The following is a 15,070-nucleotide window of genomic DNA, read 5'->3' as shown; positions in this document are numbered from 1 at the left end:
CCCCTGCTGACCATCCCTCTTCCTGGCTTTATTTTTCTCCCTAGCATCAATTACTTTCAATGTATTACACTGTATAAGATCCTCCTATTTTGTTTATGGCCTGTTTTCATCCACAAGAATGTAAGCAACTCTTTTAATATGTTTTGTGGGATCCTCCATGTATAGAACAGTGCCTAGCACAGGGTATGTGGTCAATACATATTTGTTGAGTAAATAAATGATTGAATAGTAGAAGCCCAATAAATATGTATTGAATAAACAGATAAATGAATGTATGAATGTTGCCTCAAGTTCTGGAGGCATCAGATTATCAGGAAGAGATTTTAAAACTATATATATACCAGCTTTATTGAGATATAATTCACATTCCATACAGTTCACCCACTTGATGTATACAATTCAATGGTTTTTGATGTATTCAGAGTTTTGAGACCATCACTAATATCAATTTTAGAACTTTTTTTTTTTAATTTTTAAAAAATTTTTGGCTGTGTTGGGTCTTCGTTTCTGTGCGAGGACTTTCTCTAGTTGCGGCAAGTGGGGGCCACTCTTCATCGCGGTGCGCGGGCCTCTCACTATCGCGGCCTCTCTTGTTGCGGAGCACAGGCTCCAGACGCGCAGGCTCAGTAATTGTGGCTCACGGGCCCAGTTGCTACGCGGCATGTGGGATCTTCCCAGACCAGGGCTCGAACCCGTGTCCCCTGCATTGGCAGGCAGATTCTCAACCACTGCGCCACCAGGGAAGCCCCAATTTTAGAACATTTATGTCCCTCCAGAAAGAACCTCATGCCCATTAGCAGTCACTGTCTATTGCCTCTGAATCCCCCCAGCCCTAAGCAACCGTTAATTTATTTCTGCGTCTGTAGATTTGCCTATTCTGTATATATATATCTATGGAATTGTACAATATGTGACCTTTTATATCTGGCTTCTTTCACTTGGCATAGTGTTTTCAAGGTTCATCTATGTTATGGCTTGTATTAGTACTTTATTTCTTTATATTGATGAATAATAGTCCACTATATGGATATACCAAATTTTATTTATTCATTCATCAGTTGATGTATATTTAGGTTTGTTCCATTTTTTCACTATAATGGATAATGCTACTATGAACATTCATGTACAAGTTTTTGTGTGGATATATGTTTTCATTTCTCTTGGATATATACCTAGGGATAGAATTGCTGGGTCATGTGATACTCTATGTTTATTTTGGAGAACTGCCCATCATCAGTGTATGAGATTTCCAACTTCTTCACATCCTCATCAATACTTGTTAGTATCTGTCATTTTTATTATAGCCATCTTAGGAGGTGTGAAATGATTTGTGAATTTGGTTTGCATTCCTTTCTTTTTTTTTAATTGAAGTATAGTTGATTTACAATTTTGTGTTAGTTTCAAATGTACAGCAAAGTGATTCAGTTATATATATACACATATATATTTCCAGATTCTTTTCTATTATAGGTTGTTACAAGATATTGAATATAGTTCCCTGTGCTATACAGTAAATCCTTGCTGTTTATCTATTTTATATATAGTAGTGTATATCTTTAATCCTATACTCCTAATTTAACCCTTCCCCCCTTCCCCCTTTGGTAACCATAAGTTTGTTTTCTATGTCTGTGAGTCTGTTTCTGTTTTGTAAATAAATTCATTTGTATTATTTTTTAGATTCTACATATAAATGATATATAATATTTGTCTTTGTCTGACTTACTTCACTCAGTTTGATATTCTCTAGGTCCATCCATGTTGATGCATATGGCAATATTTCATTCTTTTTTACGCCTGAGTAATATTCCATTATATATATATATACACATATATATACATATATATGTGTATATATATATGATGGACACTTAGGTTGCGTCTGTGTCTTGGCTATTATAAATAGTGCTGGTTTACATTTCTTTGATGGCTGAGCATCTTTTCATGTGCTTATAGGCTATTTGTCTATCTTCTTTGGAGAAATGACTTTGTCAATTTTTAAATTTGGGTTGTCTTTTTGTTGAGTTGTAAGAATTCTTTATATATTTTGAATACTAGACGCCTATTAGATATATGATTTACAAAAACTTGTGGGCTGTCTTTCACTCTCTTCTTGATGGTGTTCTTTGAAGCACAAATGTTTTAACTTAAAAAAATTTTTTTTAAATTATTATTATTATTATTTTGGCTGCGTCAGGTCTTTGTTGTGGCATGCGGGATCTTTTGTTGTTGTTGTTGCCTCATGCGGGCTCTTTGTTGAGGTGCGTGGCCTTCTCTCTAGTTGTGGCATGAGGTTTTCTCTCTCTAGTTGTGGTGCACGGGCTTAGTTGCCCTGTGGCATGTGGGATCTTAGTTCCCTGACTAGGGGTCAAACCCGTGTGCCCTGCATTGGAAGGCGGACTGTTTACCACTGGACCACCAGGGAAGTCCCACAAATGTTTTAAATTTTGATGGTGTCCAGTTTACCTCAGTTTTCTTTTGTGGCTTGTGCTTTTGCTGTCATAGCTAAGAAACAGTCACCTAACCCAAGGTTATAAGGATTTACGCCTAGGTTTTCTTCTAAGAGTTTTATAATTTTCACTCTTACATTTAGGTCTTTGATCCATCTTGAGTTAACTTTAATGCATGGTGTGAGGTAGGGATCCAACTTAATTATTTTGCACGTACATATCCAATGGTCCCAGCACCATTCGTTGAAAAAGCTATTTTCCCCCATTGAATTGTTTTGGCACCCTTGTCTAAAACAAGGGGAGATTTTAAATCAGATTTTTGTGATTAGATTTGCTTCTTTGTGATTTACTTTGGTGGAAGCATTGAGAAGTCCAGCTAAAGTCTATTTAGGTAAAAGGCAGGAAATCCTTTCAAACTGGTTCAAGAATAAAGGGAATGCTCCTAATGCCTAGACTGTGATTTTTTCAAAATGTTTTAGCTTTTTTTTGGAAATTGAGGTATAATTACATATAACATTATATTAGTTTTAGGTATATAAAGTAATGTTTTGATATTGCAAAATGATTAGTGCAATAATTCTATTTGACATTCGTCACCATAGTTATAAAAATTTTTTTTCTTTTGATGAGAAGTTTTAAGATTTACTCTCTTAGTAACTTTCAAATACATAATACAGTATTATTAACTATAGTCACTGTGCTGTAGATTACTTCCCATGACTTATTTATTTTGTGACTTTTGACCCCCTTCACCCATTTTGCCCACCCCCAACCCCTGCGTCTGGGAACCACAAATCTGTTCTCTGTATCTTTGAGCTTAGTTTTTTTATTTTTGTTTTCTTTTTTAGATTCCACATCATAAGTGAGATCATATAGTATTTGTCTTTCTCTGTCTGACTTATTTTACTTAGCATAATACCCTCTAGGTCTATCCACGTTGTCACAAATGGCAAAATTTTACTCTTTTTCATGGCTGAATAATATTCCATTGTGTATATATACCACATCTTCTTTATCCATTCATCCATCGATGGACATTTAGGTTATTTCCATGTTTTGGCTATTGTAAATAATACTGCAATAAACATTAGACTGTGATCTTGAATTATTATTTTCCACTAAAAGAAACCAAGTTTCCTTGGAGACATAGTTGATTCTAGGTTGAGGACAGGAAAAGCCTGGAACATCAAAGACTACCATCTATGGTCATATCAAAAGGACCCAGAAACCAAGCTGCATAAGCATTCACTAGGCCAAGATAGAATGATATGATTATCAATAAGGATAATAACTACAATGGACTGAAATACATTAAAAAAAGGTTTAAATCCATGATTCATAATGATGGTTTAAAAAACTATTTCTTCACTGGTTTTGGAGGATGCTAAGAAATCACCTCATTATTTTGTAAATTGATGAAGGAAGATAATCAAGCATTTATCTTTCCTTTCCCTTGTGAAGTGTACCTTAGGGTAACCAAATAGTTGAAAAGAGGGAAGTTTCTTACTATAGAAGTTTTCCAGTCAATAAAGAAGGAATAATAGATTTGGATTATCATTCTGTAATTCCCTAATAAATGAATACGGGCCATCAGTGGCTGATAACATCACCTAAATAGAGAGAGAGAAACGGGGAGGAAGAGAGGGAGAGGGAGAGAGAAGGAGGAAGACAGGTTATTTTGTCCTTCCTGTTATGGAAGTACACAATACCCCCACCACCTATGAAGCAGGCTTGTTAAAAAATAGAAAAGAAATCAAATATGAATCTCATCAAGCCTCCTGTCCTAACTAGTCATTGAAAGGAAATACAGGGGGCAGAGGAATATGTTAAATGATATTCTGGGGATGTAATGAAACTATAGGAAACTCTGCTGTAGGAAACCTGGGTTCTTCTTTTTTTTTTTTTTTTTAACATCTTTATTGGAGTATAATTGCTTTATGATGTTGTGTTAGTTTCTGCTGTATAACAAGGTGAATCAGCTATATGCATACATATATCCCCATATCCCCTCCCTCTTGCATCTCCCTCTCCCCCTCCCTATCCCACCCTTCTAGGTGGTCACAAAGCACCAATCTGATCTCCCTGTGCTATGCAGCTGCTTCTCACTAGCTATCTATTTTACATTTGTGTAAAATACACAAATGTGTGTGTATATGTCAATGCTACTCTCTCACTTCATCCCAGCTTACCGTTCCCCCTCCCCGTGTCCTCAAGTCCATTCTCTATGTCTGCATCTTTATTCCTGTCCTGCCCCTAGGTTCATCAGAACCATTTTTTTTTTTTTTAGATTCCATATATATATATGTAAGCATACGGTATTTGTTTTTCTCTTTCTGACTTACTTCACTCTGTATGACAGACTCTAGGTCCATCCACCTCACTACAAATAACTCAATTTCGTTTCTTTTCATGGCTGAGTAATATTCCATTGTATATATGTGCCACATCTTCTTTATCCATTCATCTGTCGATGGACACTTAGGTTGATTCCATGTCCTGGCTATTGTAAATAGAGCTGCAATGAACATTGTGGTACACGACTCTTTTTGAATTATGGTTTTCTCAGGGTATATGCCCAGTAGTGGGATTGCTGGGTCGTATGCTAGTTCTATTTTTAGTTTTCTAAGGAACCTCCGTGCTGTTCTCCATAGTGGCTGTATCAATTTACATTCCCACCAACAGTGCAAGAGTGTTCCCTTTTCTCCACACCCTCTCCAGCATTTATTGTTTGCAGATTTTTTGATGATGGCCATTCTGACTGGTGTGAGGTGACACCTCATTGTAGTTTTGATTTGCATTTCTCTAATGATTAGTGATGTTGAGCATCCTTTCATGTGTTTGTTGGCAATCTGTAAATCTTCTTTGGAGAAATGTCTATTTAGGTCTTCTGCCCCTTTTTGAATTGGGTTGTTTGTTTTTTTGATATTGAGCTGCATGAGCTGCTTGTATATTTTGGAGATTAATCCTTTGTCAGTTGCTTCGTTTGCAAATTTTTTCTCCCATTCTGAGGGTTGTCTTTTCCTCTTGCTTATGGAAACCTGGGTTCTTGAATACATAATTTCATGGAAAGAAAAAAGATGGAAGGAGAATATATAGTTTAAAAGAGATGTAACCTTTCATCAGTAGCAATGTAAGGATCTTACATGGATCCCAATTCAAACAAAGGATCCCAATTCAGAGTATACATCAATCAGAGAAATATAAACATTAACTGGGCGTTTGATTATATTAAGGAGTTATTACTACTTTTTATAGGTGTGATATCAGTATTGTCATATAGTTTAAAGCCATTGTCATATACTTTAAAGTCCTAATCTTTAGTTATTCTATACTGAAATATACATAGAGAGATGAAATGACATAATGCCTGGGATTTTATTTGAAAAATACACATGTGGATGTAGGTGAGGGTATAGATGAAGCAATATTGACCAAGAGTTGATAATTGTTGAAGTTGGTGATGGATCATTATTCACCCTTCCTTCTTTTGAAAATTTACATAATAAAAGGTTTTGGAAATAACCTGCCTCCCTCCACGTCTCAGGGCCTCTTGCTCCCACGCTTGTGCTTTCCTTGCTGGTGCCTGTTCCCTCAACCTGGTGGAGCCCCGACTGGGATCCCAGGGCCATGTGGTTCCAGGGCCCACCACTGACTGCCTTCCATTCTATCAAGAGAATCTAGCTGATTGAGCTCAGCCAGTGAACGGCCTGCCTTGGATTGGGTCATGTCAGCTGTGGCCCCTTTTGTTAGTTTGTGTGTGTGTTAATTATTGGGGATTCGAATGGAGATTTCCAGGAACTATGGGCCAGGAAATTCTCTAGAAGGAGTAGGTTTAACTGTGGGTTGGCCATGGAACTTAGCAAGTATGGGGATGTATTGGAGAAAGGAGAGACTAGAATTAGGAGACCAGACAGGATACTGTTGAAGTCAACAAATATTCACTAGGTACCTTCTACATGTGTGGCCTTGGGTTAGGTGCTGGGGATATAGGGAGAAAGGAAATGTAGGAGATGGAAAACCGTGCAAAGGAGATGGTGAGGTGGGCAAGGCTGGATCCAGGCACTGAGTTGATTGGGCTTGGTCAGGGAGAGACTGCCCCTTTCTCCTTTCACATCCTCCCGATAACCTCAGCCCTGCAAAGTCCTGTCCAACTCTCAAGGTCCATTGCACACACTACCTCCTCCCCAAGAAGCATTTTCTGATCCCCCTTTGAACTCCGTAGCAATTCGTATGTCCTCTTACCTTAATTTGCATTGTAATGATATAGTTTATGTAGTTGTAGTTGCGTATTTTGTGTTATTGTAATTTGCCTCTTCGTCTTTTGCTTTCAGATTTCTGCTAGACTGCAGAGTCCCTATCTTAGCCTCATTTGCAGGCTGGCCAGGCTGTTGGAAGGGCTAGAGTCCTGGGTTTGAATCTCATTTTCACCACTTGCAAGCTTGTGACTTTGAGCAAGTTACTTAGCCTCTCTGAGCATCTCTTTATTTATTAATGAGAATGATAATACTCACCTAAAAGTGTTTTGTGAGGATTAAATTCTATCAAGGATGTAAAAGCACAGGACCGAGCACAGAGCAATTTATGGATGTGTATTGAACGAGGAGAAATAAGTTAGGCCTCCAAGGGTGAGAGGCATTAGCATAGTCGGAAAGATGAGAAAGATAAGAAAGATAAGGGAAAGAAAAGTGCATATCTAGTGGCACGCCCTCCCTCCAGGCCCTCAGGGGACAGGTGAGAGGGTGGGTTGGCTAGGTGGAGGGACAGCCAGGTGTCACACTGTGGACGGGACAACTCTTCCTGTTGTCGGCAGAAGCCACGCCCTTGTCTGGTGTAATGGAAACTCTGCCTTCTGAGCTGCATTGTGCCCCTTACTTGATATCACTGTCCCAGGACCCGAGTCGCCAGTAACTAGAGCAGGACGCAGGGCTTGGCTCTCAGGGAAAGGCAGTCGCACAGTCTTCTCAGCAGTGTTCCCCAGCTGACTCCTCTGTTCTACCTGAACCCAGTATTCTCCTGGGGGGTTTGTGACACCACATTCTCTAGGATTTCCCCTCATTTTGACAGCCACTCCTAGAAGTCTCATTTCCACGCTCTGGTTCCTCCCGTCACCTCTTATGAGGTTGGCAGTCCAGGGATAGGGGCCTGAGTCTGTCTCTCTTTTCCCTCCATATTATCCCCCAGGTCTTCTCACCCTGCCCTGCAGCTCAGATACCCTAGAGATGGGGATGGCCCCAAATGGTACCTCCAGCCTGGCCTCCCTCACAACTCCAGATTCAGATAAACAACTGTCTGCTTGCTGCCTTCAGCCATGCGCTCTTTCTGGATTTCTCCCCTGAACTGGCTCTTTCCTCCATCTCTTTCATCTCAATAAGTGGAACTTCCCTAGCTACTCAGGGTAAAAACCTAGAAGTGACCACCTTGGCTCTTCCCGTTTTCTTATTCCTATAACCGCCTTCCCACCCCGTCTCTGCATCCAGTCATTTAGCAACTCCTGTCAACTCTACCTTTAAAACATGGCCCACCCCATGTGCCCACTTCTCTTTAGCTCTGCCATCCTTGTCCAAGCCAAAATCATGTTGCCCCTGGACTAATGCAATAGCTTCCTAAATGTTTCCGTTCCTGCCCACTACACTCATGTTTCTTCACTAAATAGCTAGAGCTAGTTTTAAAAATCTAAATCCTTCTTAAAATTCTCCAGTGGCTTCCTCTTGCACCTGGAAAGAAATTCAACCCCAGCTTTGGCCTCATGGGGCAAGAATCTAGCTCCCCACTGACCTCCCCTCAAACTATCTCCCCTCATCCACCTTGCTCCAGCCTCACTGGCTGGTTCTGCCTCAGGCCGTCTGCACCTGCCGTTCTCTTCTTGCTGTGATGCTTCCCTCCAGGTGGTTTTGCATTCATTTGCATTCCTTGGCCATTTGATCTAAAGCAGCCATTTGGTCACGTTTAACACATTATCCCATTCCTGTTCTCCGCCAAATGCTTCTCATATTTTCTTGTTTGGTTTCTCATCTGTTGTTCATCCCCCCCCCGTTGCACATACATTCCATGACAACAAGTGCCAGGCTGGTTTTGTGCACTGCTTTGCCCTCAAGACCCAGCATGGGGCCCAGCACACCCTAGGTGCTGTCAGGTCTGGAATTTGATTCTACCCCACTTACAAGCTAGCAAGTTAGCCTTTTACTCTTCCATGGGTGCTGGCGGGAGACCTGAGACACCAAGGTCGGAAGCAAAGGACTTTATTCCTCCCAGGGCAGCAAGCAGCGTGTTTGCACCAGGTTTCCTTTGCCCCCTGCTCTCAAGGGGGAGACACGACCTGGGCCAGATGGAGAGGACGTGCACAGAGAGCTGTGCTCTAGGTGAAGGACACGGAGCTTGGGAAATTCATGGCTTTGATAGTCAGCAGTATGCAAGCCTGTTCTGTGTCCCAAGGGAAACATTACCTCATCTCTCAAGGTTTCTTGCTGACGACACAGCCCTGAGAAATGGGCCAAGTAAAGAGCAGTCAGTCCATGTATCCTTGGCGCACACAGCTAGGTGTATAGGTGCGTGAGTCCCATGGAAGAATGTGGCAAACATTTGTTGAATGAATGAGTGAAAGAAACCTAGCCTAGTGACTGGGTACCAGGAGTTGATGCCTGCAGACGGACTCACCTGAAGTCACTACCTGCCTGGATCCCTGCCTCACTTACTCACTTACTCTGAAAAGTGAGAGGCAGGGAGCCTTCTACCACCGCTCTTCTCAGCCCTCACCACGCCTCACTCCTGCCCGCGTTCACTGTGGCCGACTGTTCGCTGAGGCTGGCAGCATCTTCTGCTAGCGCCTGAGCCAGATACGACGTTTTGCTCGCTGGATGGGGATTCCCCCTGGTGTCTGTGGCTGGCTGTCTCCTCAGGGTCTCCCCATCCCACCGCCACGTCGCACTGCCGCTAGATGTCGCAAGATTGGCCCTACCCCAGCACGTGGCACGAGGCATGTTAACAACGGTGCCATCGTGGCATTCTCTGGGACATGCTGGGCGTGTAAGAGCAGGGACGGCTGCTGTAGTTCCCTTGCTCCTCACCCTAGAAAGTCCTCCGTGAAATGGCATTACATTGTCCTTTCCCATGATCCAGAGTCCAGACGTATGGATTCAGAAGTATCACATTTCTAAATTTTGGAACTTGGAACCCAGGCAGTTTCCTGACTTGACATGACTTAGTGACGCTGACTGACCAATAGAGCTCTCAGAGAATGAAGAAATATTTGAAAACCAATGAAGTTAATTAGCAGAAAGACCTGTCAGATAGTTTGGAGTATTGACAGTAGTCTACCCAGAACATTCTTACCCCGTAAGCAAACTACATGGGAAGTTAAATTCTATTCAGAAAGTGGTCTGGCAGGCACAGAATTAGACCCCAAACTACGAGGAGCTGGCCAGGTGACAGGGAGGGTTGATGGCATCCTGCTTTGAAAGCCTGTTGTATCTGTCTTCATATTAGAAACATTCCTGCCAGCTTGAGCCTTATCGTTCTTATTACGAGCCAATTGTTGCCTCTTGGACTCTCCTGTTTAAATATTTCTAGGGTTGACAATTCTCCCTTTTTGATCAACACATTCTTTTTCTTTCTCTGGATTTTACTTCCAATTATTTTCTATTCTTTTACTATGTAACTAATATGTGAATACATTTTGTTGTAAAAGATCCAAGCAACACCTACATCTATGGAGACAAAACACATGAAAGTTCTCTGTCATATCCCTGTGCCACCCCCCTCTCCTGTCCCACTTCAAATGGGACATCATGGAAGTAAATGACCTGGAATATGGAAAGAATCGGACAAGAAGACCTCAGTATGCATCAGTGACTATTTCTGGGAGAAGAGTTTGTTAGTGATTTTTATTTTTTCTTTACATTTTTCTGTTTTCTTAAAATAATAACTCATATATTACTTCTATAAGAAGAAAACAGCTTTCTTAAGAAAAAGGGAAAAAGAGCATAGCCTTTGGAATTCCACAGACATGGGTGTGAAGGCTGGCTGTAGTCCCTTCTCTCTCTCTGGCTGTGCACACACTAGTTTAACCTCCTTGAGCCTCAGTTTCCCCATTTCCTCATCTGTAAAGAACAGGTGTAACACCCCCTCCCTCCCTTATGGGGTTGTTATGAATAAAGTATGTGAAAGCACCTGACACATGGTTGTCACTCACTAAATCAATTTCCTCCCAAGGAGAAGACAATGCATGTTGCCCTGAAATCCCTTTGCAGATCATTTCTAATTTTACACGTGAAAGGTTTCAGAGCCACAAAATTATGCAGATACTGTGTATGCATGTGTGTAGGTGTGTGCAGGAAGAAAAGGAAGGAAGTATAAGAATAAAACTGTTAAAGAATTCATAACTATGCGAGTGTACTTAATACCACTGAATTGTGCACTTCAAAATGGTTGGAATGGTAATTTTATGTTAACTAATTGTACCACCCCAAAAAACGTTTAAAAAAAAAAACTGCTAAAAGAAGATTGAGAACACCTCTTTTCTTTCTCACACCCTTTGAGCCCTGGACTTTTCTCAGGTGAAGATGCAAAGCCACATTTTGTGTTTTCTTATAGAGTTTCAGTCAAAGGGGCTATTTCTACCTGTGTTAATTCAACTGTTCCAGTAAATATAGATCAACATGCAGTATGAAAAATGGTTTTTTGTTTGCATATTTAAAAAAAACCCTCAGTGATTATATATCTTTGACCACTGGTACAAGCTGGTTCTCCAGTCAGGGTAGCAAGCTGGGGCAGGAAGGAACAGAGTGGAACTAGATGCAGGGGCTGGGGCAGGGCACAGGGACAGTGGAGGCATGTGGAAAAGGAGACCGCCTTTGACTTCCTTTCCTATGGACCTCACTTTCAACCACTTCTGCATCTTTTCATCATCACTTGCTTAATGAAAGTTTGGCTCCACACTTGGAGAATATGCTGGGGGAAGGAATTGCAATGTTTCGGCTTTTAACTCCTCAGATGGCCATCTGCTGCTGCCTGGGTTGATCTGACTTGGGTGGTCAGAGTAGCTGCCAGTTATCAGGGTCCTACTACGCGCAAGCGCAAACGTTCCATCCTTTGCGCTTTGCCTGTATTTCTCACAGTGACCCTCTGAGGTGGGCATTATTATTTGCATTTTATAAATGTGGAAACTGAGATCCAGGGAGGCTAGTGTTTTGCCTAAAGCCTCACTGGTAATAAGTGGCAGAATCAGGATCCAAATCTTGCTCTGTTTAACCTCTCAAGTCCACGCTTTTTTCATCATGCTTGGTAGGTCACGTCACTTGTTTTAATTGTAATATAAAAACAAGGGGAAAAGAAAAGAAAAGAAAGCAGTGGAGTTGAGCTAGATTGGTGTTTCCCAACTCTGGCTGCCTATTGGACTCTTCTGGGAAGCGTGAAAAAGAGCACAGAATCCCTGCCCTACTGCCAGGGATTCCAACTCAGGTCCTGGTATGCTTTAAATTCCCCACGTGATTCTGAAGGGCAAGTGGGTTGAGAACTCCTGGTCTACACCAGTGCTTCTCAAACTTGAACTGCATCCAGGCCACTTGGGTTTGTGTTAAAATGCAGATTCTGATCCAGCAGGCCTTGGTGTGGGCTGAGATGCTACATCTCTAACCAGCTCCCAGGTGATGCTGGTGCTGCTGGTACATGGACCACTCTTTGAATAGTGAGGGTCTTAATGACCCTAGGTTTCTGTCCCCTTCTAATATGCTGTGACAGTGGAGAAAGCAGTTCTAAAGCACAGGTGTTCTGTATCCACCAAGCTTCCTGCACCTCTATATCCTGTCATCCTTACCTGTTACAAATGAGCAGTATTTCTGTTGGTGGTCAAAATATGTGAAAGCCAAACACCAGCACTGAAGGACAATGGGACATAATGAACGGGAATGGACTATGTGTGGGTTCATATCCCAGTTCTCTTGTTTACCAGCTGTGTGAGTTCAGGCAAGTTACTTAATCTCTCTGAGTCTTAATTTCCTCAACTCCAAATTCAGGATAATAAACTCTTATTGCATTGGGATATGGGGAGGATTAAATGGGTTAATATAGACAAAGCACTTTGTACCAATAGATGCCCATCAAATGGCAACTGCTGTAATCTTGGTGGACTTTCCAAGTTGATCTAATCTTGTGATAGAGCTCCCTGCAATTCAGAGGAACCTTGATCTGTGTCCTCTGCACAAAGCAGAGTCTGCCTTTGATCTGAATGTCAGGTGACACTGTGACATGACATCTCAAGGCACAGGACCTTCGGGCCAGCGTCCTTGCCTAGAGAATGACAGAGCAGAGAAACCTTTTGTTTCCTTCCTTCTCTGGATTGTTAGATTACTGTTCCCTGCCTACCTGTGGAAATTCCCTGGTGATTTTTGGTATAAAAACAGAGAACGTTAGCTCTTAACGTATTGGTTCAATGCTGCGCTCAGACTAATCGTTAGTAGTAATTTATTCAATCAGTATTAATTGGTTGTCCAGGTGCCAGGGATACAAGGACAAAAAAAAACTTCACAATCTCTCTCACCCTGGAGTTTGTCGAGGGGGTACGGGCAGATGTTGAACAAATAAAATGTACAGTTGCCACTGTGGAAGGTGCTATGAAGGGAAAGAACAAGGCTTCCTGAAAGAAAATACTGAAGAGCTTGTAGCGCCATCAGTTTTCACTTAAAAAAAGCCTTGTGATTTCCTAAGTGTAGACTGGGTTGGAGCAGGGCGAGAGGGAGGAGGACAGGCAGTTAGGAGCTCTGACAGTAGTCCAAGCCCAGACGGTGGTGGCAATGGAGTGGGGAGAATTTGGTGGAATCAAGACTGGGGGCGAATTCCCTTCATTTGTCTTAATTATCATAAAATGTCAGCTTGTAGTTTGAATAGTTTTATAATTTTCCCCCTTTCATTCAATATGGAAGACACCATGTCATCACCACAGGAAATTCTAACTAGTTGTGTGGTTTTTTTTTTTTTTTAAATTAATTAATTAATTTATTTTTGGCTGTGTTGGGTCTTCGTTGCTGCCCGCGGGCTTTCTCTAGTTGCGGTGAGCGGGGGCTACTCTTCGTTGCAGTGTGCGGGCTTCTCGTTGTGGTGGCTTCTCTCATTGCGGAGACAGGCTCTAGGCGCACGGGCTTCAGTAGTTGTGGCACACGGGCTCAGTAGTTGTGGCTCACGGGCTCTAGAGCACAGGTTCAGTAGTTCTGGTGCACGGGCTTCGTTGCTCCACGGCATGTGGGATCTTCCTGGACCAGGGATCGAACCCGTGTCCCCTGCATTGGCAGGCAGATTCTCAACCACTGCGCCACCAGGGAAGCCCAGTTGTGTGGTTTTTAGGCCAGTGGTTTCCCCTCTGTATGTCTCCACCCATCCATCCATCCATACATCCATCCATTCATCCATCCATTCATTCTCTAAAATAGTGGTAGTGGTAGCAGGTGTTCGTATCAACAGGGTCTAATGTTCTTTCTTGCCCTGTCATCTGGGAACTCCAAGACAAATTAAACGTATTCACAAATAAAAAACTTTAAGCTTCAGATGAGGAGCAAAAGCAGAAAGTTTAATACTGAGTACGAGATTTCCTATTCTTTAAGAACTCTTGACTCCCTTTCTTCTGGGCCAACACAGGTCAGTGAAATTATAATCATACTTCAAGCACAGGATGCATGAGTCAGGAAGGGTCAAGGCCACAGTCCCCTCAAGCCAGAACTACAAAGCAAAATTGATTTCAATGCCCAGGCACCATCCCTGGCTCTAAACCGTGGGAATTGAGAGGCAGCTGGAGTGTGACTCACCTGCTAACTCTGAGTGACACACGCTGGATCACAATTATCCCTGAACCACCTTGCTCAGAGCCCGCTGGAATGACTTACACACCTTAAATTTAAATAGCTCAGTTGTCTCACGAAATTAGTATTAGAGTAAAAACATTTAGAAAATAGAACTTCAAATGTTGCAGGTCAGGACATTCGGGACCAGAGAGGTCAACTCATGGACCTAAGGTCACACCGCTGGCTATTTGGCCAGCCCCAAGAGCCTGAAGTTAGGGACAAGGAGAATTTCTTTGGGATGGTTTTGTATGGGAGTTGCAGGATTCTGCTGCTAAGACAGAGATACTCAGCCATTTGTTTGAATCTGAGAGTGGAGTTTCAGATTCTACTCAGGTGCGTTCCACCATGGTTGATGCCTCCATGGCCTCTTCTCTGAAGTTTCCCATAATTTGCGCTGGACGGTTTGCTGTGAGGACTCCATCCTCTTAATCCTCTAAATCCTAAGGATCTAGGGAAACCAAGGCCAGTTCCTCCTCTCGGAAAAGTTGGGAACCCCTGATCTCAAGGTTGGTTAGCTTAAAACAATTAAAAAAAAATAGAGGATAATGTAAATGCTAATATAACATACACCGGGTTCCTGCAACCCAGAATTAATGACTATTAACATTTTCTTCAAGGTATTTTGAGAATCTTTTTTTCTTTAGAATGGCTCAGGCATGTAAGATACAGGCTGAATCTACCATCTTGCTTGATCAGCCAGATTTCTATCAAATTAGAATATAGAACTAGGACGGAAAAGAGAAAGAAAATTTTTTTTATATGGTACATAAGTGTACCATGTGATGAGTTTTGACA

Source organism: Eubalaena glacialis, chromosome 6, assembly GCF_028564815.1.
Source record: "Eubalaena glacialis isolate mEubGla1 chromosome 6, mEubGla1.1.hap2.+ XY, whole genome shotgun sequence".
NCBI lineage: Eukaryota > Metazoa > Chordata > Mammalia > Artiodactyla > Balaenidae > Eubalaena > Eubalaena glacialis.
Note: the sequence above shows the minus strand (reverse complement) of the source record.